Source organism: Marmota monax, unplaced genomic scaffold (assembly GCF_021218885.2).
Source record: "Marmota monax isolate L192 unplaced genomic scaffold, Marmota_monax_Labrador192_F-V1.1 WCK01_AAM20220418_F8-fsc00025, whole genome shotgun sequence".
Lineage (NCBI taxonomy): Eukaryota > Metazoa > Chordata > Mammalia > Rodentia > Sciuridae > Marmota > Marmota monax.
Genome location: NW_026691950.1, coordinates 8,542,110 through 8,569,266, shown reverse-complemented (window position 1 = coordinate 8,569,266; position 27,157 = coordinate 8,542,110). Strand labels below are relative to the sequence as shown.

Genomic DNA, 27,157 nt, shown 5'->3' with positions numbered 1-27,157 from the left:
GTTGGTTAAACCACCCATTCTGTGGTATGCTGTTACAGCAGCCAGAACTGACTGAGACATTTGTAGATGAGAGAATGGACTCAGGGAGGTTCATTAATTTGCTCAAGATTGTAGAAGGAGGACTTGACGAGGAGATGTGATTTGAACTTATTTTAATCTGGGCCTGTTAAAGCTCAAAGATCTAGGGCCTCACTGCTATAAAACATAGTGCATAGCTTTTAAAAGGAAGAAAGGGAAACATCAGAAAACTCACCTCTTATTAGTCTTTTATTAATTTCTGTATACCTTTAACTCAATAACTTTCAGAATTGGCACAAAATGATAGTTCTGTGTACAAACACTATTTAAGAATCACTCACCCTTATCAGTTTTTTTTTCCTTTCTCTATTTTTCTTTTTTTCATGAAAATTTTTCTTTTCACAATTGGCAGTTTGAATAAATCTCAACAAGAAGGTTTAGAACTGCTGATATCAGCCTGATTGGGAGAAATTTAGAGATTTGTTCTCAGTCCTCTTGGACAAGATGACAGAAATACATGGCTTAATCTAGGTAGATATTTACCCTGAAAATGAGTCTCTTTGTTGGCAGAATTCTAACTGAAGAAACCATGTAATGTTAAGATCTGCCTGGGACAGAATAGTAGTGATAAAAAATAAAGGAACCTCAAAATATTTTTATTTCATGAAGCATAGGAAGCCATCCCTGAAATATGCAAGGATGTTTTCTTGGCATGGTAGCCTAGGAGAGATTGGCCTGGCATTGGGAACTTCCTGCAGTTCTCCCAGGGCGCCATGCACCTGACCTTTCCATCCTCTCTGCTAGGAGGTTTCCTCATAATAGCTCCGGAGATGGAGCATAACTCGTTAGGAACTGAATAATCCACTTTTAACCTTTTTTGGAAAAGAACATTCTATAGGATCTCTTTGATGTTTCCTGATATGAATAAAGCAGTCATGGTCCCCATTTTGTCTAGAAGCTCAATCTGATCAGCTTGCCCATCCTGATATCCTGCTTTTGAAACTACTTTCTGTGTTCTGTGGGGTTTCTTGCTGTTTTATTTCCCTTATCTGTTATTTCTCAGCCAGCCCGTTCCCATGGTTCTGTGGGATGTTGGTGAGAACTGGTGCCTGAACAGGGACCCTCATGGTGTAGAACTGAAAGGTAACTAGTGGATGTTTGGCCTTCTCTCGCAGGAAAAGCCACTTGTGGATTAGGAATGAAGTCTCTTATTTTGGAAGTCAAATACAAATGCAGACATGAATGTACTGACTTTTTATTTATTTATGTTTTTCATAGCACATTTGTGCTATTTTTTGTGAAGCAAAGCAATGCAAGTTGATTAACTGGAGACTTGATACCAAGAAAAATACAAGGCCAAATAATTCCTAGCTAGAATGCTCATATATACTTTAGAACACTGTTCTACCACAACCACTTCATATAGAAACCACAGAATGCCTTAAATGAAAAGTTGACCACTTCAAAGTGTTGGGGAGCATTCAACAAATTACTTTTTGCTACCAAATAGCATAGAAACAGGTTGAAAGAGTTAATGTTTTCTGAAATTGCCTAACATATTTAGCTAATGGTTCCACTGGATTGAGCTTTTTATTCCATGGATTTTATAAAATATTCTTTTGGGTTGTTAAACTGTTTCCAATTTATTCCATTTGACATTTCAGAAGACTCCCTGCTAAGTATAACTTTTGAATAAAGGAATTTTACAGATTTTAAAGGATATAATCTGATTACTGGAAAGCATCTTGCTTCACTATGAAACTCAACAGTCAGAGGATTAACATTTGGACATTATAATAAAACAAATAAGGATATTATTGTTCTGATGGAAAACCAAACTATTTCACATAATTTAATAGCCTTATTTATATGAACAAATTACAGTATTGAAAGATCTAAGTAAAGGAGATTTATTTTTATATTCTTTACTTTCTTGGAACTCAGCTTAAAGAAATATGTTCACTCTGTAAAAATTATAGCAAATTTAGTTTATAGATATAATTGGATTTTATTTGTGATTCATGAATCGGGAAAGCCTCAATTCTACAAAATAGAATTGAGGTCCTGCTGGGAAAACCAGAATAGTGTGTTTTGAAAGGTGGGAACAAGGAAACAATGCTAGGGGAAAAACTATTTAGCTCAGGATACCTTTTTTTTTTTTTTTTGTAAAGGTTAGAGTAGAGGAGACTTCCTTAAGTACACTGATTCAGATAGACTAGACTCTCCAGTTTTTAGGAAAAACTTGTCTGTTTTGAAATTCATCTGCTACTTCAAAGTTTCATTTTGATTTTATGGCATTCAGCATGAGGATCTGCATTTTGATTTTTAGCCTGTTCTATTATTATTTTTTATTTGATTTGTAGCCTATTGCAGGAGCTCAGTCCAGAACAATGGCCTCCTATAATTTTTATTTAACGATTTCCCCATTTTGGCTACACTCTTGAGAGCACGTCTAAAACTTAAGGGATTGGTACCACTCTCAGTTTGGGTTTTTAAAACATTATTTGGGTTGTTAAAACATTATTTGGTTTTTAAAACATATACAGTATTCTCAAAATCATGAATATCTTTAATTTTTGTCATTCTAGCCCATAAGAGACCATTTTACATTTGATGTATGACTGATTACAAACATTTAAAACTTTTGAGAGGACATGGGATACCAGAGAAATTATAATTATGACTGTCAGGAGGATAATACCAAGAGTTTGGAGTATGTTCCTTAGCCAGAGTCCTCATGAACCAAGCCAACTTGCACAGATCAAAGAGTGACCAGATGAAGAGGTTATCCATTTTAAACAAAGAAACAACTTGCTAATTTTTGCAACTGTCTCTACAGTACCCACTATATTTATTTATATGCTAGAAGCAATGCCAGCAACTGCATATACCCCTCCATATACAGTGAGTATGCAGCAATTCAATTATTTAGTATGACTGGGATAAATTAAACAGGGAGCAACAACAGTGGGTCTAGAAAGCTAAATCATATAAAAAGGACCACTAGTAAAATAGGACTAGTTGCATTAGGGGTGTTGCTAAAATTAGTAACCAGATAGACCAAAGGTTAGGTCATAAAGATTTGAGTTTGACATGATAGATCCAACAATCTATCCAATTACCCACAGAAGTTTCTGATTATAAAATTATAACTATAACATTGTTACATCAAGTAAAATCCATAAGCAGAAACAAGGAAAAATCAAGAGGAATAAGAATCTTATTATGATGGGAAATCTTATGCTGGTCTACTAGAAAAAGCTGTTCACAATCTGAAGTCTTCAACTTCTCATGTATGTTTGCAGTTTGAACATCTCTGGTTATGCTTTGAGTATTCTGGTAAATCCTCTGTGCAATCTACACATTGGGCATGAGGGCTCCATCTCCTCCTCCCACCAAAAAAAAAAAATTTACATCAAGTTGTCTGGCTGTAGTTAATAAAGCTCCAGGAACAGAGGAGTTCTTAGTGATTCCATGAAAAAAAAATTGGTTTGAAGGAACCTAGAAGAGTTCAGGATCCAGCTTAGTTTATAGGTCGATAATATAGACTCAAAAAATTATTAATAGGGCTTCAGCCTAGTAATAAGTATACTATAGATTTTCTTCTGAAACATAAGTTTTCTATCCTCTGTCACTGCCATTTCTACCAAAACTAATCTGAATAAGAGTAATTTGTTTGCAAAGAACATTAGTTTCATTTATTTTGGCCTGATTTATTTGCATAAGTTCAGTAGGAATAGTTACTGACTTTTTAAAAAGTTTTCTTTTTTTTTTAAATTTATTTTTTTTATTGGTTGTTCAAAACATTATAAAGCTATTGACATATCATATTTCATACAATAGATTCAAGTTGGTTATGAACTCCCAATTTTACCCCAAATACAGATTGCAGAATCACATCGGTTACACATCCACATTTTTACATAATGCCCTATTAGTAACTGTTGTATTCTGCTACCTTTCTTATCCTCTACTATCCCCCCTCCCTCCCCTCCCATCTTCTCTCACTACCCCATCCACTGTAATTCATTTCTCTCCTTGTTTATTTTCCCATTCCCCTCACAACCTCTTATATGTAATTTTGTATAACAATGAGGGTCTCCCTCCATTACCATGCAATTTCCCTTTCTCTCCCTTTCCATCCCACCTCATGTATCTGTTTAATGTTAATCTTTTCTTCCTGCTCTTCCTCCCTGCTCTGTTCTTAGTTGCTCTCATTATATCAAAGAAGAGATTTGGTATTTGTTTTTTAGGGATTGGCTAGCTTCACTTAGCATAATCTGCTCTAGTGCCATCCATTTCCCTGCAAATTCTATGATTTTGTCATTTTTTAGTGCTGTGTAATACTCCATGGTGTATAAATGCCACATTTTTTTTATCCATTCATCTATTGAAGGGCATCTGGGTTGGTTCCACAGTCTAGCAATTGTGAATTGTGCTGCTGTGAACATTGATGTAGCAGTATCCCTGTAGTATGCTCTTTTAAGGTCTTCAGGGAATAGTCTGAGAAGGGCAATAGCTGGGTCAAATGGTGGTTCCATTCCCAGCTTTCCCAGGAATCTCCATACTGCTTTCCAGATTGGCCGCACGAGTTTGCAGTCCCACCAACAATGTACAAGAGTACCCTTTTCCCCACATCCTCTCCAGCACTTGTTGTTGTTTGACTTCATAATGGCTGCCAATCTTACTGGAGTGAGATGGTATCTTAGGGTGGTTTTGATTTGCATTTCTCTGACTGCTAGAGATGGTGAGCATTTTTTCATGTACTTGTTGATTGATTGTATGTCCTCCTCTGAGAAGTGTCTGTTCAGGTCATTGGCCCATTTGTTGGTTGGGTTATTTGTTTTCTTATTGTTTAATTTTTTGAGTTCTTTGTATACTCTGGATATTAGGGCTCTATCTGAAGTGTGAGGAGTAAAAATTTGTTCCCATGATGTAGGCTCCCTATTTACCTCTTTTATTGTTTCTCTTGCTGAGAGAAAACTTTTCAGTTTAAGTAAGTCCCATTTGTTGATTCTTGTTATCAACTTTTGTGCTATGGGTGTCCTATTAAGGAATTTGGAGCCCGACCCTACAATATGTAGATCGGCGCCAACTTTTTCTTCTATCAGACGCAGAGTCTCTGATTTGATATCTAGGTCCTTGATCCATTTTGAATTAACTTTTGTGCATGGCGAGAGGAGGGGATTCAGTTCATTTTGTTGCATATGGATTTCCAGTTTTCCCAGCACCATTTGTTGAAGATGCTATCCTCCCTCCATTGCATGCTTTTAGCTCCTTTATCAAATATAAGATAGTTGTAGCTTTGTGGATTAGTCTCTGTGTCCTCTATTCTGTACCATTGGTCCACCCGCCTGTTTTGGTACCAGTACCATGCTGTTTTTGTTACTATTGCTCTGTAATATAGTTTTAAGTCTGGTATCGCTATACCACCTGATTCACACTTCCTGCTTAGAATTGCTTTTGCTATTCTGGGTCTTTTATTTTTCCATATGAATTTCATGATTGCTTTTTCCATTTCTACAAGAAATGCCGTTGGGATTTTGATTGGCATTGCATTAAACCTATAGAGAACTTTTGGTAATATCGCCATTTTGATGATGTTAGTTCTGCCTATCCATGAACAGGGTATATTTTTCCATCTTCTAAGATCTTCTTCTACTTCTCTTTTTAGGGTTTTGTAGTTTTCATTGTATAAATCTTTCACCTCTTTTGTTAGGTTGATTCCCAAGTATTTTATTTTTTTTGAGGATATTGTGAATGGAGTGTTTTTCCTCATTTCCGTTTCAGAGGTTTTGTCGCTGATATACAGAAATGCCTTTGATTTATGCGTGTTGATTTTATATCCTGCCACTTTGCTGAATTCATTTATTAGTTCTAGTAGTTTTTTTGTAGACCCTTTTGGGTCTTCTAGGTATAGAATCATGTCTTCCACAAATAGTGATAATTTAAGTTCTTCCTTTCCTATTTTTATGCCTTTAATTTCTTTCGTCTGTCTAATTGCTCTGGCCAGTGTTTCGAGAACTATATTGAATAGAAGTGGTGATAGAGGGCATCCCTGTCTTGTTCCAGATTTTAGGGGGAATGCCTTCAAGTTTTCTCCATTGAGAATGATGCTAGCCTGAGGCTTAGCATATATAGCTTTTACAATGTCGAGGTAAGTTCCTGTTATCCCTAGTTTTTCTAATGTTTTGAACATAAAGGGATGCTGTACTTTGTCGAATGCTTTTTCTGTGTCTATTGAGATGATCATATGGTTCTTATTTTTAAGTCTATTGATGTGGTGAATAACATTTATTGATTTCCGTATATTGAACCATCCTTGCATCCCAGGGATGAATCCTACTTGATCATGGTGCACAATTTTTTTGATGTGCCTTTGTATCCGATTGGCCAGAATTTTATTGAGGATTTTTGCATCTAGGTTCATCAGAGATATTGGTCTGTAGTTTTCTTTCTTTGAGGTGTCTTTGTCTGGTTTCGGAATCAGGGTGATGTAGGCCTCATAGAATGAATTTGGCAGAGTTCCTTCTTTTTCTATTTCCTGAAATAACTTGAAAAGTATTGGTATTAGTTCTTCCTTAAAGGTTTTGTAAAACTCCGCTGTATACCCATCCGGTCTTGGGCTTTTCTTGGTTGGAAGTCTTTTGATTGCTTCTTCTATTTCATCTATTGTTATTGGTCCGTTTAAGTTGTGAGTATCCTCCTGACTCAGTCTGGGCAGATCATATGACTTAAGGAATTTATCGATGTCTTCACTATCTTCTATTTTATTGGAATATAGGTTTTCAAAATAATTTCTAACTGTCTTCTGTATTTCTGTAGCGTCTGTTGCGATATTGCCTTTTTCATCCCGTATGTTAGTAATTTGAGTTCTCTCTCTTCTTCTCTTCGTTAGCATGGCTAAGGGTCTGTTGATCTTATTTATTTTTTCAAAGAACCAACTTTTAGTTTTGTTAATTTTTTCAATGGTTTCTTTTGTTTCAATTTCGTTGATTTCTGCTCTGATTTTAATTATTTCTTGCCTTCTGCTACATTTGCTGTTGTTTTGCTCTTCCTTTTCTAGGGCTTTGAGATGAAGTGTGAGCTCATTTATTTGTTGGTTTTTCCTTTTTTTGAGGAATGACCTCCAAGCGATGAATTTACCTCTTAAAACTGCTTTCATTGTGTCCCATAGATTCCGATATGTTGTGTCTGTATTTTCATTTATCTCTAAGAATTTTTTGATTTTCTCTTTTATGTCTTCTGTAACCCATTGATCATTCAGTAACATATTGTTCATTTTCCATGTGACGTAGGATTTTTCCTTCCTTCTTTTATCATTGATTTCAAGTTTCATTCGGTTATGATCAGATAAAATGCATGGTAATATCTCCACCCCTGTATATTTACTGAGGGTTGCCCTATGGCATAATATATGGTCTATTTTTGAGAAGGATCCATGTGCTGCTGAGAAAAAAGTATATCCACTTGATGATGGTTGATATATTCTATATATGTCAGTTAAGTCTAGGTTGTTGATTGTGATATTGAGTTCTATAGTTTCTTTATTCAGCTTTTGTTTGGAGGATCTGTCCAATTGTGAGAGAGGTGTGTTGAAGTCACCCATGATTATTGTGTTGTGGTCTATTTGATTCTTGAACTTGAGGAGAATTTGTTTTATGAATGTCGCAGCACCATTATTTGGTGCATAAATATTGATAATTGTTATGTCTTGTTGGTGAATGGTTCCTTTTAACAGTATATAATGTCCTTCCTTATCCCTTTTGATTAACTTAGTCTTGAAGTCGATTTTATTTGATATGAGGACGGCCACCCCTGCTTGCTTACGAGGACAGTGTGCGTGGTATATTTTTTCCCAACCTTTCACCTTCAGCCTGTGTATGTCTTTTGCAATCAGATGTGTCTCCTGGAGGCAGCATATTGTTGGATTTGTTTTTTTAATCCATGTTACCAGCCTATGTCGCTTTATTGGAGAGTTTAAGCCATTAACGTTTAGAGTTACTATTGATATATGGTTTGTACTTCCAGCCATGTTTGATTATTTATCTTCTTTTTTTTTTTTTAATTTAGTTTGTTTCTCCATGGTTAGCTTTCCCCCTGCCCTCTGTCTTTATAGAGGCACTTCCCACTGATGGTTTTCGTTATTCTTTTTCATTTCTTCCTCGTGTAGTGTTTTGCTCAAGATGCTTTGCAATGCTGGTTTTCTGGCTGCAAATTCTTTTAGCTTTTGTTTATCATGAAAGATTTTTATTTCGTTGTCGTACCTGAAGCTTAATTTTGCTGGATACAGAATTCTTGGTTGGCATCCATTGTCTTTCAGTGTTTGAAATACGTTGTTCCAGGATCTTCTCGCTTTCAGCATCTGTGATGAAAAATCCGTTGTTAACCTTATTGGTTTACCCCTGAATGTAATCTGCCTCCTTTCTCTTGCAGCTTTTAATATTTTCTCTTTGTTCTGTATATTGGATATCTTCATAACAATGTGTCTTGGCGTTGGTCTACTGTGATTTTGTGTGCTCGGTGTCCTGTATGCATCTAAAATTTGTATATCCGTTTCCTTTTTTATTTCTGGAAAGTTTTCTGTAATTATTTCATTCAGCAGGCTACTCATTCCCTTGGTTTGAATCTCTGTACCTTCTTCTATCCCGATGACTCGTAGGTTTGGTTTTTTTATGTTATCCCATATCTCTTGGATGTTTTTCTCGTGGTTTTTAACCAGCCTTTCTGAGTTGGCTAGGCTCTTTTCAAGATGATATATTTTGTCTTCATTATCTGATGTTCTGGCTTCTACTTGCTCCACTCTGTTGGTGATACTCTCAATTGAGTTTTTAATTTGGTTTATCGTTTCCTTCATTTCTAGAATTATTGTTTGGTTTTTTTTTATAATCTCTATCTCCTGATAAAGATGCTTAACTTCTTCTTTTATCTGTTTATGTAATTGATTTTCAAAGTGTTCTTTCACTGTTTGGATTTGCTGTCTCATATCTTCTTTAAGGTTCCATTCCATTTGTCTAAGGTATTCCTTGAGTTCTTTATATGACCATTTTTCTGCTGACTCTAGGTCCTCCTGAATATTTAGGCTGTCCTTCATTGTTTGTACTCCTTTTATTCCTTGCTTTTTTATGCTGCTCATGTTACTTCTTGTTCTGTTTGACTGCTGAGTTTCTGTTTACTCTTATAGATTTATTTGATGCTTGGGAGGAAAGATATTAGAAGGGAAGGGAAGAAGTCACTAAAGAGAATGAGAGTAGGCAAGTAGAATTCAAGGAAGGGGGAATAAGAAAATTGAAAAGAAATGAAAAGACAAAAGAAACAAAAATAACAAAGATTAGATAATAAAGAAAGAAAGAAAAGACAAGGAAAAAAAAATTTTAACAAAAATAATAATGATAATAAAAAATGAAAATTAAAATTAAAAATAATAATAATAATAAAATAAAAAAATTAAAAAAAAATTAGAAACATTGAAAAAAAGTTAAAGAACAACAACAAATAAAAATTGAAAATGAAAGAAACAGAAGAAAAAAAAGAAAAAGAAAAAAAAATGATAATAATAATAAGAAGAAAAATATGGAACGCTTCACGAATTTGCGTGTCATCCTTGCGCAGGGGCCATGCTAATCTTCTCTGTATCGTTCCAATTTTAGTATATGTGCTGCCGAAGTGAGCACTTAAAAAGTTTTCTTTACTGTAACTTTTGGTAAGGAATCTCAGATTAGACTTCTAAAAGCCTCGTAAGGCCAGGAAGCCAAACCAAGACGAACTTAGACTTCACCTGTTGCACCTAGAGAATCATTCTAAGTAAATTCTCAAATATGACATACCACTCAAGCCCTTGGTAATATAACCAATATTTCCAATTACATGTTATTAAATAAATAGAGGAAGTTCTTATTGAATGTATATGAATAACTATATTACCAAAGAAAAAAAAGAATATTCATGAATCATTTCTGAATTCTGGAGGATAAGCTAGGAAGAAAAAATAAGTAAATGTTTCAATTTTTTGTTCACAAAACTGTGCTTTATAAAGTTGCTAAGCTATAGTTTAAAAGATAAGAGTTGTCTTAAGTCTGGAAAACAAAATATTAGAAGAACCAGCACAATATCAAAATTTTTTAAAAAGCCATAGTAACTCATAATTCTTCATGAGTTTATTCAGTCTCGTTTAATTAATTCTTGTTCTGCTTGGTCTTGGCTAGCAGTTTTATGACTCCATCACTTTCTTCATTAGATTTCTGGAAGTTTTTACCCAATGCAACATTATGATTTCAAAATGATCATGAACATGTACTTGTGAGAGTCCTTTTCTTGAATCTTCTTGAAGGCACAAACTTTAGTATTATAGTTGATTGCAAAGAAAACAAAAACCAACAAACTCAAAAAGCATCATAATAAAGTAATTCACAATGTATAACAAAACCTAAATTGGCCATGATTAATGATCTGATATGATTTCATTATGATAATGATGCAAATAATAAGGAAATTTAGTCATTTCTCTGACATTGTAGCATAATAATCAGAATTATGACTGAATAGATTTTGAGGAATCATATAATTTTTAGGATATTCATATGCATAAACATAACTTCAAGGTTTAGCATCTCTTATAATTTGACAGTGTTTTTCATATAATTTAACTTATTGAAAAAGACATTTTGAGGGGGGCTGGGAATTGAACACAGAGTCTTGTGCATGCTAACCATCTGTTCTACCACTGAACTCTAGTTCCAATCCCTGCCTAATTAATTTAGTATCTCTCTTTTACAAGTGAGGCATACATCTTTAAAGCCCTGAAACTCCTAACAAAAAAAAATCTCAAAGTTAATTTGAGGTAGAAAAGATGTAATTTAAAATTTTATTTTGAAGAATTTGTCAAAACTTTTTCAAAATGTTTAAAACACTTGAGCAAACACAATCTTGTTAAAAGGCAAATGCAGAATGTTACATAGTTGTGAACAAAATCATAACTCCTTTAACATTTAGAAGACTCAGTTTTCTTTTTTTATGTGTTCTTTTTAGATATACATGACAGTAGATTATATTTTGATATGTTATACATACATGAAGTATATCTTATTCTAATTGGGATCCCAGTCTTGTGGTTGTACATGATGTGGAGATTCACTGTGGTGTATTCATATATGTACACAGGAAAGTTGTGTCAGATTCATTTTACTGTCTTTCCTATTCCTATTCAGTTTTCTTAAGTGAGGCCTAATGGAAAACAAAAAGAAGCACAAGAATTATCTTGGTAAAACACGAAATCTTTGTTCTCTAGTTCAATTACTTATAAGAAAACAAACAAACAAACATCTTTTATTCTTATACCAATACTCCAAGAAAATTTCCATTTTAGTGGAGAAGACCAAATTCTACTTTGTATCTGTGTACTATTAATAATAAAGTTCATTTTAACTAAAACTTCATAAACCAATCCATCTAATCTCAGCCATCTTGGATAACACAAGATACAATTTCCACAAAACTTTTAAAAAATTTATTTATTTTAACTAGGAATATATGACAGCAGACTGCATTTTGATTCATTGTACACTATTGCAGCACAACTTTTCATTTCTCTGGTTGTACACAATATAGTTTTGCACCATACGTGCAGTCATACATGTACCTAGGGTAATAATGTCCATCTCATTCCACCATCTTTTCTGCCCCCTTGCCCTCTCCTCTCTCTTCCCCCCCCCTTTGCCTAATCAAAGTTTCTCCATTTTTACAATCTCCACAAAATTTTGATAAAGCTCTTTTGAAATATCCATAAGCTTTCCTTTTCCTTTTTACTAACTTTTTGAACAAAACATTCTCTTTATATACAACTATAATGTGCCAATCAAAAATATGGAAAAAACAACATGCCAAACTACGTTCATCAATTAATGTTTCAGTACTTAAAGTTAGAAATGATTCAGATAGTCTTACTTAATTTAACATAACTTTAAGATTTCAAGCTACCAAAACAAGAATTTTGAACTCTAAAAGTTCATTTACAAACATTTCTCTCAAATTTACCATATTTACTTGTTTTTAACAATTTTGTTTGAATTTCTCATGGAAAACAAAGTTTAAAAGCCATGGTCTTAAATTATTTTTGAAATCGGGAAAGTATTAAAATATTATAGAAGCAAAGAAATTAAAATTTTAAGCATGTTTTTTCTCTCTCCTTTTACTTCTATGACTAACATGAATCAAACAATTTATTTTAGTTTTTCATTCTACTCATTGGTCAGATTTATAGTTTTATGACAAACTTCTAGGAGACAACAAGCTTGTCTGAGTAAATCTAGGTTTAAAATTATATATATGGGGGTTGGGGATGTGACTCAAGCAGTAGCGCGCTCGCCTGGCATGCACCGGGCATTGGGTTCAATCCTCAGCACCACATAAAAAAATAAAATAAAATAAAGATGTTGTGTCCACCGAAAACTAAAAAATAAATATTAAAAAAATTCTCTCTTTCTCTCTCTCTCTGTTTAAAAAAATTATATATATATATATATATATATATATTCAGATATGTAATATATGTATACTAGCATTATAATTAATTCCAAAAATGTTGGAAAAATTTATTTCTATTTTGCCCATCATTTTTACACTAACTCTGTTTACCAAACATCATCTGAGATCATATAAACCAAAATATCTTTGAGTTTCTATTTTTCTGAAAGAATGCTGGATTTATTTAAGTACCTAAGTTTTTTCTTTAAAACTATTAAATTGAGTTCTCTTTAAATTTTGACATCATCTGGGGTAGAAAAATATTACACACATACACACACATACACATACAACAAAGAGACAAGCAGAATTTATATCTTTCATTAAAATTTTTCGTTTTGCCAGTTTCTAATTAGCTTTTCTCTCCCTTTCAGACTATGGATCTTTCAATTACCTGTTCATTAAGCAGTTGTTAGCCAGGAAACCCTAAATTTGTATTTCCAAAGGTATGAGGTATAACCTTAAGGTGGAAATTACATCTCAAAGATATGGAGAAAGAATACTTTATTTTTTTTAACCCTGCTAAGAGCTTAGGGTATGTTGCTTATTATCAGAGATCAATTTCATAGAGGCTATGGACTAAATTTTAGGCCCATGAAAAAATTCATATGGGTGGATAAAGCACCCATATCTGCTAAAACTGGCATTTTCTCTAATGTGATCTAGAGGTGTCTCTGGAGAGTGGCCGTAACCCTAGCTGTGCCTCAATAAGCCTTTCTAGATAGCCACTCTCTAGGACACCCTGACCAGAATGAGAGTTTAGTTTGACTGTCAGTCAGAAAAGACAGAGCAGGATTCACATGGAAGTGGATACTGGGGCAACAGGAAATCACAGTAATGCACTCTAGGATTCGATAAGGAAGTGCACTGGTGAGCCTAGGAGAAAATTCAGCAGCCTGTTCAAAACAACTGACTGAATTACAAGAAGATGTACTTTATAGACCAGGTTAGTTAGATGTGTGCTTTTTTAATTTGGCTTCTGCTTCTTAGTTGGATTACTGAATTCAGGGTGGAGCCCCTTAACAGATAGGGCAGGTCAAGTGTTTTCTGGCCTGAACTCAGCATGGAAAACTGTAAAAGAAGCAAACCTGCTTCATCTGAGGTCCTATAAAAATAAATTCTTTATCTAGCTTTTTCATCTTCAGGGTGAGATAGTAACTAAATAAAAAGGTTGCCAGATTCTATTTTTCTTGTCAATTATTTGTTTAAGTTTTTCATTTATCTTTTAAAGAGTCCAAACTTTTTGAATTTTTTTTTTTTTAGAATCTTCTGCACATCAATCATAATAGCTATCCCTAGGTGAGCCTTAATTTGGGAGTCCTTATTTTCAAAAATCTTCTTAGGTGAACAGTTCTATTATTCTGGAATGTTCTACACAATGGCCTTGGTGATTCAAATAATCTTAAGATTTTGCTTCTTTGTTAAGTATTTGCAGTTTATGGCCTAACATTTATACATATAAAAGGCAGGCATACATAGCTGAAGGTACAGCCCTCAGTTCTTTAGAAATTAAGGATCTATTACATTGAATCTTGGGTTAAAGCCCAAATTAAAACTCAAGAAGGAAATGTTACAAGGTTGGGTCAGGTAATGCTTTCATGGTGTATTTCATCACACAGACATTTTCTTGAGTCTGGCAGGTGCTACCCTCTTCTGTGACCACCTTGTAGTAATCTTATCTTTTGGTGGCAGGTCACTTTAATATCTCTTAAGTGCCTGCACCATTTCCACCAACTAAGTTGTAGCTTTGGCACTGAGATCCCCTTAACAAAATTAGTCAATGATTTCCCCCCTACGTAAGTGTTCAAGAAAAATAAGTGAAGAGGATAGAACACAGAATCTTTCTGTGAATTTCCAGAAGCCAGGGTTCACACCCTTACAGTAATTATCATTTACTGCCGGTTTCTGTCTGACCCAGTCAGACATCTGATTCTCTACAGGCTTCAATTTTGTCTCTGTCACAACTTCCACTCTTGCCAGTGACTTGTCAACCACTATAAACCCCAAAATGTCATGTGCTCAAACTAGCCCTCAGTCCCCACCCCAAGGTCATGTGCTTTCTCACAGAACAAATTAACTCTGGATTTGAAAATGAGAAAGAGTGGAGTATTCAATGCAAAAAAGAGCAGGGTCAGATGCAAGAGGAATTCACAACCCTCAGGGGTCCCCAAGGAATACAAGGGACCTCAAAAGGGGTCAGCAACATCACTCTTGCATTCCTGAAGGGGGCTGAGGGGTTGTTAATTGAGTCCCTTTTGTGGTTACCAGAACTGTCAGAAGATAGAATTATGATAAAATTAGTTGTGGGTCTGATTGGCTTTTATTTGTGATTCATGTATCAGGAAAGCCTCTGTTCTACAAAATAGAATGAGCTCCCACTGGGCAACAGCAGAACATGGGTTTTGTAAGGTGGAAACAAGGAAAACAGTATAAACAAATAATAAAGAAAACAACAACAACTGCTTAATATCAGGTTATTTTGTTGTACTTTTTTTTTCTTTAATGCAAAGAGGACTTCCTTATTACCCTGACTCATGCATACTAGAATCAGCCATTTTTTTAAGAGAAACTGATCTGTTTGAGGTTCTTTCAAATTTCAATTTGATTATGTGGCATTTAGCATGAGTGACTCCATATTGATTTTTGGCTGAGTCTACAACAATGGACTCCCATAGTTTCTGTTTAACAACTCAATTCAACAGACAGTTATGAAGCACCAACAATGTATTATCACTACACAGGGCACATTTGTTTGCAATGATACTGTGTATTGAGTGTTGTTTCTGGTATTGGAGATTCAGGAATTAACATGACAGATAACGTCCATTCCCAAGGACACACATATTGAGAATTTTATTATATTTTGTAGACAGGAAAAGTTAGAAGGAATCAGGACTACCAGGTATTTGGATGCGAAGAGGGAAAGGTGGTGTCATATGGTGAAGTAGAGGCCATGGGGAAAAGAATAGTTTGGGAGGAAGAAGCATTTGGACATATGAATTTCTTGGCTCTATTAGTTGGGCCCAGGAGTCTAGAATTTAGGAGGAAGGTTTGAACTGAAGAGACAAGAGCTTGGGAGTCATTAGGGTAGTATATTGAACTGGCAGGAATGGATTAGGGCGGAGAAAGGTGCAAAGCAAGAAGACAAGAAGAGAGAGGATAAAGCCTCAGAGCATTTAAGGGCAGATTGCAAAAGCAGTTCTGAGGACGTCTGTATCTCTAAGACCCACAAGAGGTGTGGGTGATGGGTCGGTAGTCTCACCTTTCAACTACAACACAAACCAAATAATACTTAATCTTCTACTTTCATACTTCTCCTTCATTCTCACGTTTTCCCTCAGGGATATTAATTGTAATACAAGAATCCCCCCTTGCAGATTCAGAGGCTTTGGAAGGGAATCAGAGATCAGAGAAATAATTGATTTATTGTGTTTTATAGGAAGATATAAAATGCATTTAAATAAATATTAGTTTAAAAATTAAATATTTTGGAGGTTGGTAAGATGGTGGAGTTGAGGTAGGTGGCCAATATCAACTGCTCCATGGTTTGGAATAGAAGCAGTGAGAGAATATAAGTGTGACAGAGGGAATCCACTGAGACACAGTATTGAATGCTTGATGACTTAGGCTCAGAAATTCTGTTACTGGAGTGGATAATAGGAAAGAACATGTTAGCCCCAGGCCAGCACCAACAGTACCAGGGCAGGTCTGGGGAGGAGTAACAAAGGGAAAAGAGGGAGAAGCAAGAATGACAGCTCACTTTGGAAACAGCAGTAAAAGAGAAAATCAGAAATATTAAGCTGGGCAGGAGCTGCTGAGCTACTTGGTAAACTAGAAATGCACAGCGTCTCTCAATTTGCTGATGGAAAACTGGCAGGCACATTTTATGGAGACCAGGCCTATGCTGGAAGGAGTTGGATCTCTATAACTATATCCCACCTAGAGATATCAGCAAATATTATCATAAATAGCACCTTTGAAACAGGTCATCTGGGTAGCTTGTGTAGGGGTATTGCTGGGAGCTGAAGGCTTTTGAATCCCCCTAAACTCCACCACTGTCACCAGGAGCAGTGTAGAGTGTAACAGGGATGATACTCCCAGGGAGTATATGTCTAGGGAGTGGTCTGTGTGTCAGCCACCAGTTGCAGGAGTGTGTACCCCACCTGTTGACAGCCTCTGGTCAAGTCTTAGAAGTGGTTTGCTGCCACACATGCACATGTCCTGGCAGCTGGTACCACACATGAGTCACTTGCTGGCTGCTGATTTGTGAGCCCCAGGGTTGCCCTGTGTCTCTCCCACTAGGCCACTGCATCTCTGCCATAGGCTGTATCTCCCTGTACACCCAGAAGCCCATATGTGCAAGCTCATACCATTTTGATTGTATTAGGCATGGGAAAGATTTCTATAGATGAGCACAAAAGGCTGAAGCCCCAATAAGGGAAAATCTTGGCCACAAGGCCACAGAGAATCTTCTGACCCTCCACAGAGCTATTTGGTGCCTAGACATACTCAGAAATGGGGAAAGCTTCCTAGGAGTTTGTGCCAGAGTCAGGTGGAATCAAGAATGTGTGAATAGATGGCAAAATCTAAATCTAAATTCTGCTAAGTGTTTTTGTATTTTTCTTTTCTTTCTTTCTTCCTTCCTTCCTTCCTTATTATCTCCTTCCTTCCTTCCTTTTTTTAAGTACTGAGATTGAATGAGATTGAATATGGGGGCACTCTACCATTAGGCTACATCTCTAGCTCTTTTCATTTTTAAATTTGGAGACAAGGTTTCTCTAAGTTGCCCAGGCTGGCCTCAAACTGGTGATCCACTTGCCTCAAGCAAAAAAAAACATTGTGTGTGTGTGTGTGTGTGTGTGTGTGTGTGTGGAGAGAGAGAGAGAGAGAGAGAGAGAGAGAGAGAGAGAGAGAGAGATGGGAGAACATCTTTGCCAACTACTCTTCCATATAAATATAATGGAATTTCATTCAGCCATAGAGAATAAAATTAGGACATTTGCAGGAAAATGGATGGAATTGGAGAACATCCTGTTAAGTGAAATTTGACAGGCAGAGAAATAAAGGGTTGTATGTTTTCCTCTCATGAATGGAAGCTAGAGAGAACAAAGGGGAAAAAAGGAGTCTAATGAAAACAGAAGGAGACAATTAGAGTGGAGGAAGTGGGCCAGGAGAGAGAGGAAGGGAGGGCAAGGGAAGGAACTGAGAAATGTCACTGATCAAATTATGTGACATGCGTATATGAATATGCTACAATGAATCCTACTGATATGTATAACTATCACGTACCAAACAAAAAAACCCTTCCTCTAGTTTGTAGTTCAACTTAGGTTACAATGATAACTGCTGTCTGTTATAAACAGGTTTCTTATTATCAATAATAGTAACAACAGTAGTAGCTAAATTCACATGCATGCTGGGTATCAATTTTATTGTGTTGAATGCTTTATGTGCAGTGTCTCATTTAATTTTTGACATATCCTAATAAGTACACTTTATCACCTTTATTTTATATGTAAAGAAAATGAGGTTAACCATTTTAGGATATTTCCTGACTAAAATAACCCTCATAATCTGTTTTTGAATGAGGAAGAATAAAGATGGTTTGAGAAAATAGGGGCACTGGATTAATCCAACCTTTTACATTGTAACTGAGAGTCTCATTAAGATTAGTATTAGAAGCAACAAAATCAGTAGATAATAATGTTTATGGCAGAAAAGGTAATAAGATTTCAGAAAATGAATCTGAGGTAGCTAAGGTTGTGCTCATTTTGGTTAGGAACAAAGTGAGATGCCTAAAGGCAGGCTGAACTTTGATCCACATTTATTCCTACTTGGGATACTGTACTTATTTTTTGCCCACTTTCCTTTCCCATATCCAGTTTATTTCTCCTCCTCAGCTCTCATGGTCATTCCATCACCTAGGCAGTGTGATATGGGGCTGTGTGTCCCTTTGTTCATCTCATGCCTCACCTTCCCAATTTCTTCCAGTCCTGGCATGGTCCCTAAGTGATAGCAACAGAAATTCCTACAACCAGCACCCATAACATGTGTTAGTACATCTCTTTTTTTGTATCTTTAAATATGATGTCAATACTTTGCTCTTTATTCTGTTATGCCTTATATAGTTCTAATAAATATCACATGAAAGACTAAAATAATCAAGAAATTTGTTACAGGACTCTTGTTCCCATTCTATAATCTTTTTTGTACAGGGCATACAGCATTAGATTTTAAACAGACAAAAGCAGATGGATATTGAGTCTTAACAAGTTCAGCTTGAATCACATTTTAGAGGAGAAGTAAGTTTTTCCAAGTGGTCTGAGCCAATGTTAAAAATTTAAGAAATAGGATGGATGAAGGACTGGGGGCAGTGAATCAAAGGGCTGAATGAAGGATTTCTTGGCCTGAAGAATACAGACTGGTTAGAGAGGAAATGAAAGCTGGGAAAACTGGAGGAGGCCTTTGAAGCTCAGATGCAGGAGTCTGCTCTTGATAAGGAGAATAATACAGAGGCCACCAGTGGGGAGGGGATGACCTGGTCAAAGCTGTGGGTGAGGGAAAACATTTTTTACCAAATGGTAAAATTGAATATTTACTGGTTTTGCATGCTTGAGTTGTCTATTAGATCTATTGTCATTGTTGTGAAAAGACTTGAAGGAATTACAATGGAAAATAAATGAGAAAAATTTATGGTTTGGAAATTTTCAAGTTTCAACACATAAAGTTACTTTTCCTTTAAGCACATGAATTGCAACTTCTCTTGTTCAAGGAATAGGCATCTTTTTTATCTTTCTAGTTTAATTTTTAAAAATATGCTTTAGTTCTGATTTTTCATAGTATTTTTTTCTATAGGAATTTTGATTATAACATCTGTTCCAATATGTTATACTTTCAGAATTCTTTAACATTTGTAACAATATAAAAGTGGCTTCATTTTCTTTGACTTTTGAGTACTATGTAAAGCATCAGTGGTACTGTCTTTTTAAATAGTTGATAAACAGAAATAAAATGCCTAGTATTGATTGAAAAACTAAGCTTTTCTCATAGTTGTATTTATCTATCAATTATAGAAGCATGGTAAATGAGCATATGTGAGAATAAAAACCCATGCATTTATATGTGTATACAACTGTGTGTTTTAGCATCATGTTGAATTGTGATCCTTTAAATATCAAGTTAAATTTTTTCTTTACCATGCAAAGATAAAAGTATAGGAAATGACAGTGATATTGCTATACCAAGGCAACAGCTCTAATTGTGTTTCTGACAGAGGGCAAAGGTTTTTGGTTAGCACCATTATGTTGACTTAGATCCCTTTGAGTAGAAGTTGCATACATAAAACTTTTATAGTTGTAACTTACTCTCTTGATCATGAGTATAGCTTCATTTTATATCTTTTTTCCTCCCCCAAATCATGCAATGAAACCAAAGTTTAGGTATGTGAAAAATCCAAGGAGAAACTAAATATTGGAAGATCATAGCTTTTCCCATTGAGTACTGAATACTCTGAGTGAGTCATTATATAAATGGAGCAGATGTTGGGAGCAAGTTGGCACAATGTAATGAACCTAATTGTCATCATATATCATCTGGTTACTCTTTAATGCCTCCAAGGGTAGATGTATCTTTTAAATAACCAACTTACTACCAGGGAGCAACATAAACATTAGGGAAAATAGAGTGCTACATTTAGTTAAATTGAGTATGTCAAATAACAATTTGAATAGTTCCCTTATAATGTAGAGATTGAAAAGTCTCCTACCTCTCCCCTTTCTCTTCAAGGAGGATACCTCATGCCAAAAGATGCAAAATTTAGACTCTCTCAGAGGGTCCCTAGAGGACACTTGCGCAGTGTTTCTTGGCAAACCCATTCCAAACAGTCATATTTCTTAGGAACAAGAAATTGGTCTCTGCCTCATATTGCAGGAAGGCATTTTTTCACATTTGTCTTTAATGCATGTGGGGGAGGATATTGTGGTACCTTCCTCCATGATCCCTCTCTTTATGTATCTAAGAATATCATAATGATTTTGATCATGTAACCAGTATCAACAGGAGGTACTGACACAGCCAGATACGCTTGTGGGTATTCTTATTTCTGTTAGGGTATTCCTGGTTCTGCTATCATACTATTTGGTTCTGATTTTAAGGCTATTTCCTGGGGGAGATGTTTGCTGATGTTAAAGTACTACTGTGGAAGGGAAGATGTGTTTTCAGTTTGTAGCAACCAGTAGCTTGTGATGACAATGTTTATACATTTCCTTAAGTCAGAGTACTTTTGTTTTCCTCAGTGGTTTGAGTTTGCTTTTTTAACTGAATGTTCATTATCATTTTAGTTTTCTTCACTATCATTTAGACAAAACAATTTCAAATTCCATCCTTTAAGAATCCTCCCACTTCCTCATCGCTTCTTTCTTACATTGTCCTAATTACTGCTAATGAATAAAGTAACTTTGAAGCCAGAAGCGATGCTATCAAACACCATCTTCAAATATTAGTCACAATAGCAACATTTAAATATTACTCTTCCAAGTTTGCTTATTATCATGTAGTTTTGCTAGTGTATTAGCAATAGAAAATAGATTTGTTGATTTGAAATTATGTCTATCTTGTTTTTTTGTTCAAAAACTCAGCCAGCTTGTAGATCAGAGGTCAGCAGGCTATCCAGCCTGTGATCCAAATACAGCCTGCAACCCTTTTTATAAATAAGGTTCTATGCAAACAGCCACACAGTTAACTTACATATTGTGCATGGATGCTTTTGCCCTACAATGGCAGAGTTAAAACACTTGTGACAAAGACCAATGCATCACAAAGTCAAATTTTTTATTATTTGGCCCTTTACAGAAAACGTTTGTCAGTCTGTGTTCTAGAATAAATAAGAGAACTGGATTCAACATTAGGATACCTTGGTTCCAGTCCTATTTCTGTTTTCTGATTAGCTTTGTAACTTTGGTCAAGTCATGTTGGTTTTTTTACCTATGGGACAAAAAGATGAGACAGTATGATTGCCAATCTCTTCTAGCTTTAAAATTTCAGTCTTAGTTAACAACAACAAAAAAAAAGTTGAATTTTTTCTTGAAAATTATATTTTGAGTTTGTAGTAATCACTTTTGAGTATGATACGTATACATAGAAATGTCCATAAATATTTGAGGATGAAAAACAATAATATAATTTACCTATATATCTCTTTCTTCAAATTATGGAAACCACATCCTTTAATCTTTAGTACTTCTGCGTAGTTGGTGTGCATGTTAAATTTTTTTTTTTGGTTTGTTTTTGATGCTGGGGACTGAACACAGAATCTTATATATGTTGAGCAACACTTTCCCATTGAGCTACCTATCCAGCCCCCAAGTTTACATTTAAAGGAGATGCTGAGACTTAGAGATTTACATAGCTGGCAATAGGCAGAGCTGGGACCTGTGCCTGGTTCTAATTATAAAGCCCCATGTCCTTTCCATTATGGAAACCCTGTATCTTTCCATGTGCCACCTCTATTTTAACTCAGTCATCTGAATATCTGATGGAACTTCACTTATCTGAAACTGTTCAGAACACAGCCAGTGAAAAAGAAGTTAAGAAAACAGAAAAGATGAACATTTAAATCGATGTTTATTTCCGCTATTAAAAAAAAAGATTCCCTTAGGCCTTCTTTCATAGTCTATCTATTCACTTTTAACTTTTGAAAAATAACTAAAAATTTGCTTTTTTAATTTTATGAGATCTCAGTGATGAATGCCCTACAACTTGGAAATGGGGATGGTTAGAGCTGATGGTGCAGGGATGGAAGCATGGTTAGAGATGCTAACTGCTGACACTGTATTGAGAAAGTCAATACACTCAATGGCAAAAGGATCTTAGGCCCCTTAGCATAGGGACAAATTTACTCCAGGAACTGCCAAACAGTGCTGAGAAATATAAGAACCCTGGAGCATAGAGAAAATGTTAACAATTGGCATACTCAACCTGAGATGGAGAATGAGTTTTCCATTTAACAGAGTTTAAATAAAATCACGAAAGACATTAAGACCCTCATAGCGATAAGCTTCAGTTCCTGAACTATTTCTGTGTGAGAATATTTCCTTCCTTAAAAGTGCTGAACAAATGAAATACTGCCAAGTGCAGATTATTTAAAACCTTTCTCCAGGTTTCCACCTATTTCCTCTCACTTTTCTGTTCTTTGTTATTGTCATATTCATTGTCCACTTTCTGATGACAATGCTCTAGAGAGAGAATTAATTAAAAAATCTGACTTCTTGGCTTCAACTCTTTGGCAGATTTTTCTCCCCACCTAATTAAATCTGAAGATTTTCCATTATCTCCTCTTATTCCCTCCAGCTTTAGAGACAGTTTTATTGTTTTCCTTTATATTTTCATTTTTTTTTCAAGGTAGAAGCCCATTCTCTCCCTGTTTTTCAAACCATCTTGCCCCACTCCATTGCGTATTATGGATTGTAAAGTTAGTCTCACAAAAGGAAAACTCATTTCTTCTACTGTGGGGCTCGGGGGATGCTTCCCATGATCCCCAGAATGAAAAATTCCCCTTCTTCAGCTCCAGTGGCTCTTCCTTTAGGATTCTCTCCTGCCCTCCGCTCTTGGTTTCTTCTCTCTGATGTGCTGGTTTTTCTTTCCCCGCTGATTCCTTAGCCCCTGCTTCTGATTGCGTATTTTGAGCAATATTTTAACACCTCACACACTTTTGAGGTAATATTTTATGCAATTTATTTTGGGGAAGACCTGCTAAAACTTCTTGAGGAAACCAAGAGATCTGGAAACTTTTAGCTAATTTATCTCTCATACCTCCATGCTGTGGGTTTGGGGAGGGAGGGTTGTTGTCTTTGTTTTATTTCTGTATTTTGATGTCAATTTAATGTTGGTCACCTTAAAGAAGACCAAATTTATATTTGGTGTCAGATATTGCACTTGATGGTTTACATATATTATCTCAATCTTTATTACAATTGTAGAAATTAGTTGGATTATAGGCAATAGTCAGTTGATAAATTGGTTTTATTTCAAAGATATACTTGTAAATTTCATATTTCAAATATGATATTATCTTCTAGAAGCAATGTTCTGGATACATCTCTACGCAGGGCTGGATTACAAAAGTCTGTTAAATTTTATAACTAATGTGTTAATAAATGTCTGTCCTGGGAACCTAAATCTCCTACCAGGGACTGGATCTTATTCTCAAATCTGCCCAGTGGACAGATGATGATGGAATTCAAACCTCTGCAAATTCATATCACTTATGTTAGATGTGTAAAAATTAATCTGCTATAACAAGAAATGCTGAGTGACTTAGTTAAAAAATATTTTTCAGTGACACAAGAGAGTCAAGGTAAGATTCAGTTTACCAAGTGACCTAGGGAACATAGGCTTTAGCAAGGCAACCACAGGTATATCTTGACCTATATTATTATGGAAGAGATGTCCCACTTTCTCTGTCTGTCTTTATTTCTCTTTCTCTCTTTCTTTCTGAACTTTTTTTTCCCCTGGTGGTACTGGGGATTGTACCCAGGGCTTTGTGCACGCTAGGCAAGCACTCTACCAAATGAGCTATCTCCCCAGCCCTTCCTTCCTTCCTTCCTTCCTTCCTTCCTTCCTTCCTTCCTTCCTTCCTTCCTTCCTTCCTTCCTTCCTTCCTCCTTCTCCTTCTTCTCATGCTCCTCCTCCTCCTTCTCTTCTTTTTCGTCTTCTCTTTGGAAGGCTAAGGATGGGGCTGGCTTTGTGGGCTAATAGCCTTTGAAGTGGCATAGGGCACATCTCTAAGAAGGGTTCTGAGCTTGGTTGAATGATGTGCTGTTGCCATCTTGAAATTCTTAACTTTATCATTAAACATGTGTTTTGTAAGTGAAGTTTGATGGAACAGCACAACATGCTTGTGAGTGTCAGGGTACGCTAGGGGGTGGTGTGAACCAGCGCAGGGTGCTATTCAATTGGCCTGCCTGCCCAAAGCAACACGTGTCTCAGGACTGTCTGGGGCATCACAGGGCCCCAAGGTGGCAGGACTAAGACCTGGATTCACATTGGCCATAGCAGAAGCAGCAGTGGCCACGTGTAGATGGGGGAGAAAGGGCTCAACATGGAGGCAGTGCTGGGGCTCATGGGAGGTCAACCTGGCCATTTGTCTGTGGAGTCTGTCCTTGTGGCAGCTGTACAAATATTAGCTCTTTAGTCTGAACCTTGGGACAGAAATTGCTGATACTCAGGAAGTAGAGTTTGCTAGTAAACTATCACAAAACAAAAGCATACACATGAACATTGCAATAAAGCATTTATCAAGGAGTTTTTATTGTTCTTTTAAGATTTTAGAATCTTTGGTTTTGAGGGCTGAAACATCACAGGGAGAACGTCTAGAGGCCTAGAGATACACTTAGCTTTACACTTGGCTTTTTCAAAACAAAGGAACTCCACTTTCATATGAACTTTGGATGAACCAGTTATTGATGAAGAAAGTAATATAAATGAAAAATTTTCTTAAAGCTGATGTTATAATTAAGAATATATAAAAAAGCATTTAAAATTATATAGAAATTATGACGCTACTTCTGATTATCCACATTTCACAGGACATGTCAAAACAAAGACTAGGGCTAGAGTTGTAGCTCAGAGGTAGAGCGCTCACCTAGTATGTGTGAGGCACTGGGTTCAATCCTCAGCACCACATAAAAATAAAATAAAGGTATCGTGTCCACCTACAACTAAAAAAAATGTTAAAAAATAAAGACTAAAATACTATTGCATAAATTTCTATTTAGTATTAAATTCAGACATACACAAAACTGATTCATATGCAGAGTTAAATGTTTCTTATTAAAATAGTCCTAATAGTCATCAGCTCTACATATTAAAATGTATTTTGAAGTAATTTATCAGAAATTTATCTTGATGTTGCCATAATATCTAAAATATTCTTTTTAAAATTTTTCTAAAATTTATTTATTCTAATTTGTTACATATGACGGAAGAATGCATTTCAAGTCATAGTACACATATAGAACACAATTTTTCTTGCCTCTGGTTGTACACAAAGTAGAGTCACACCATTCATGTCTTCATACATGTACTTGGGTTGATGATGTCCATCTCATTCTACTGTTTTTCCTACTCCCTGCACCCTCCCTTCCCTCCCTCCCCTTTGCCCTATCTAAAGTCCCTCCATTCCTCCCATACCCCCTCATCCCCATTATGGATCAGAATCTTCATATCAGAGAAAATATTTGGCCTTTGCTTTTTTGGGATTGGCTTACTTCTCTTAGCATAATATTCTCCAACTCCATCCATTTACCTGCAAATACACAATTTTATTATTTTTTAATGCTGAGTAATATTCTATTGTGTGTATATATACCACAGTTCTTTATCCATTCATCTACTGAAGGGCATCTAGGTTGGTTTGATAGTTTAGCTATTGTGAGTTGTGCTGCTATAAACATTGATGTGGCTGTGTTACTATAGTATGCTGTTTTTAAGTCCTTTGGGTATAAACCAAGGAGTGAGATAGCTGAGTCAAATGGTGGTTCCATTACAAGTTTTCCAAGGAATCTCCATACTGCTTTCCATATTGGTTGTACCAATTTGCAGTCCCAGCAGCAATGTATGAGTGTGCCTTTTTCCCCACATTCTCGCCAACTCATTGTTGTTGTATGCATGATAGCTGCCATTCTGACTGGAATGAGATGAAATCTTAGAGTAGTTCTGATTTGTATTTTCTAATTGCTAGAGATGTTGAACATTTTTTTCATATATTTGTTGATTGTTGTATATCATCTTCTGAGAAGTGTCTGTTGAGTCCCTTGGCCCATTATTGATTGGATTATTTGATTTTTTGGTGTTGAGATTTTTGAGTTCTTTATATATCCTAATGATTAGTGCTCTATCAGGTGTGTGTGTGGTAAAAGTTTGCTTCCATTCTGTAGGCTGTCCATTCACCTCACTGATTGTTTCTTTTGCTGATAAGAAGCTTTTTAGTTTGAATCCATCCTATTTATTTGTTCTTGATTTTATTTGTTATGCTATAGGAGCCTTATTAAGGAAGTTGGGCCTAATTCAACATGATGAAGATTTGGGCCTACATTTTCTTCCATTAGATGCAGGGTTTATTTCCTAGGTCCTTGATTAAAATATTCCTAACAACTCTAATAAAAGTCATATTAGAAGAAAGATCCTTGTAAAAATTTAAAATGAACAAAAATTGCTTGCAATCCTATATTTGTGTAGAGTTACTAGTACCATTTTCAATTATATAAATCAAAAATAATTTTACTAAAAATGTAAATTCTCATAGCCTAACAAATGAATTTTCCAAAAAGAAAATCTTATGCTCAGTTAAGATGTCACATTAATAATCTATTATTATTTATTGCATCACTAAGGTATGACATAAAAATTTGTGCGGTTTATAAGATTATGTTATTCTTCATGTATCATCATTACTGCTATTACATTTTATATGCAATAAAATATTTTTAAGGGAAAGAAATCTTGTAATCCTCCTCCCTTAACTTCCAGACTAACTGGAATTGCAGGTGTTTGCCATCATGTCTAACTTGTATTTTAAAATCTTTAAAGCACTTTATTTTCCATCAGGTTGATATCATTG

The 27,157-nt window shown here is 35.5% G+C and overlaps 1 protein-coding gene and 1 non-coding gene across 3 annotated transcripts in view; one reads left to right on the top strand and one right to left on the bottom strand.

Annotated features, from left to right (window-relative positions):
* Positions 1-27,157, top strand: part of Corin (corin, serine peptidase) — a 291,574-nt gene that overhangs the window by 163,111 nt on the left and 101,306 nt on the right. The window lies entirely within an intron of this gene.
* Positions 9,586-9,692, bottom strand: LOC124075703 (U6 spliceosomal RNA). The gene has a single exon (XR_006846145.1). It is a non-coding gene; the product is annotated as a U6 spliceosomal RNA (small nuclear RNA).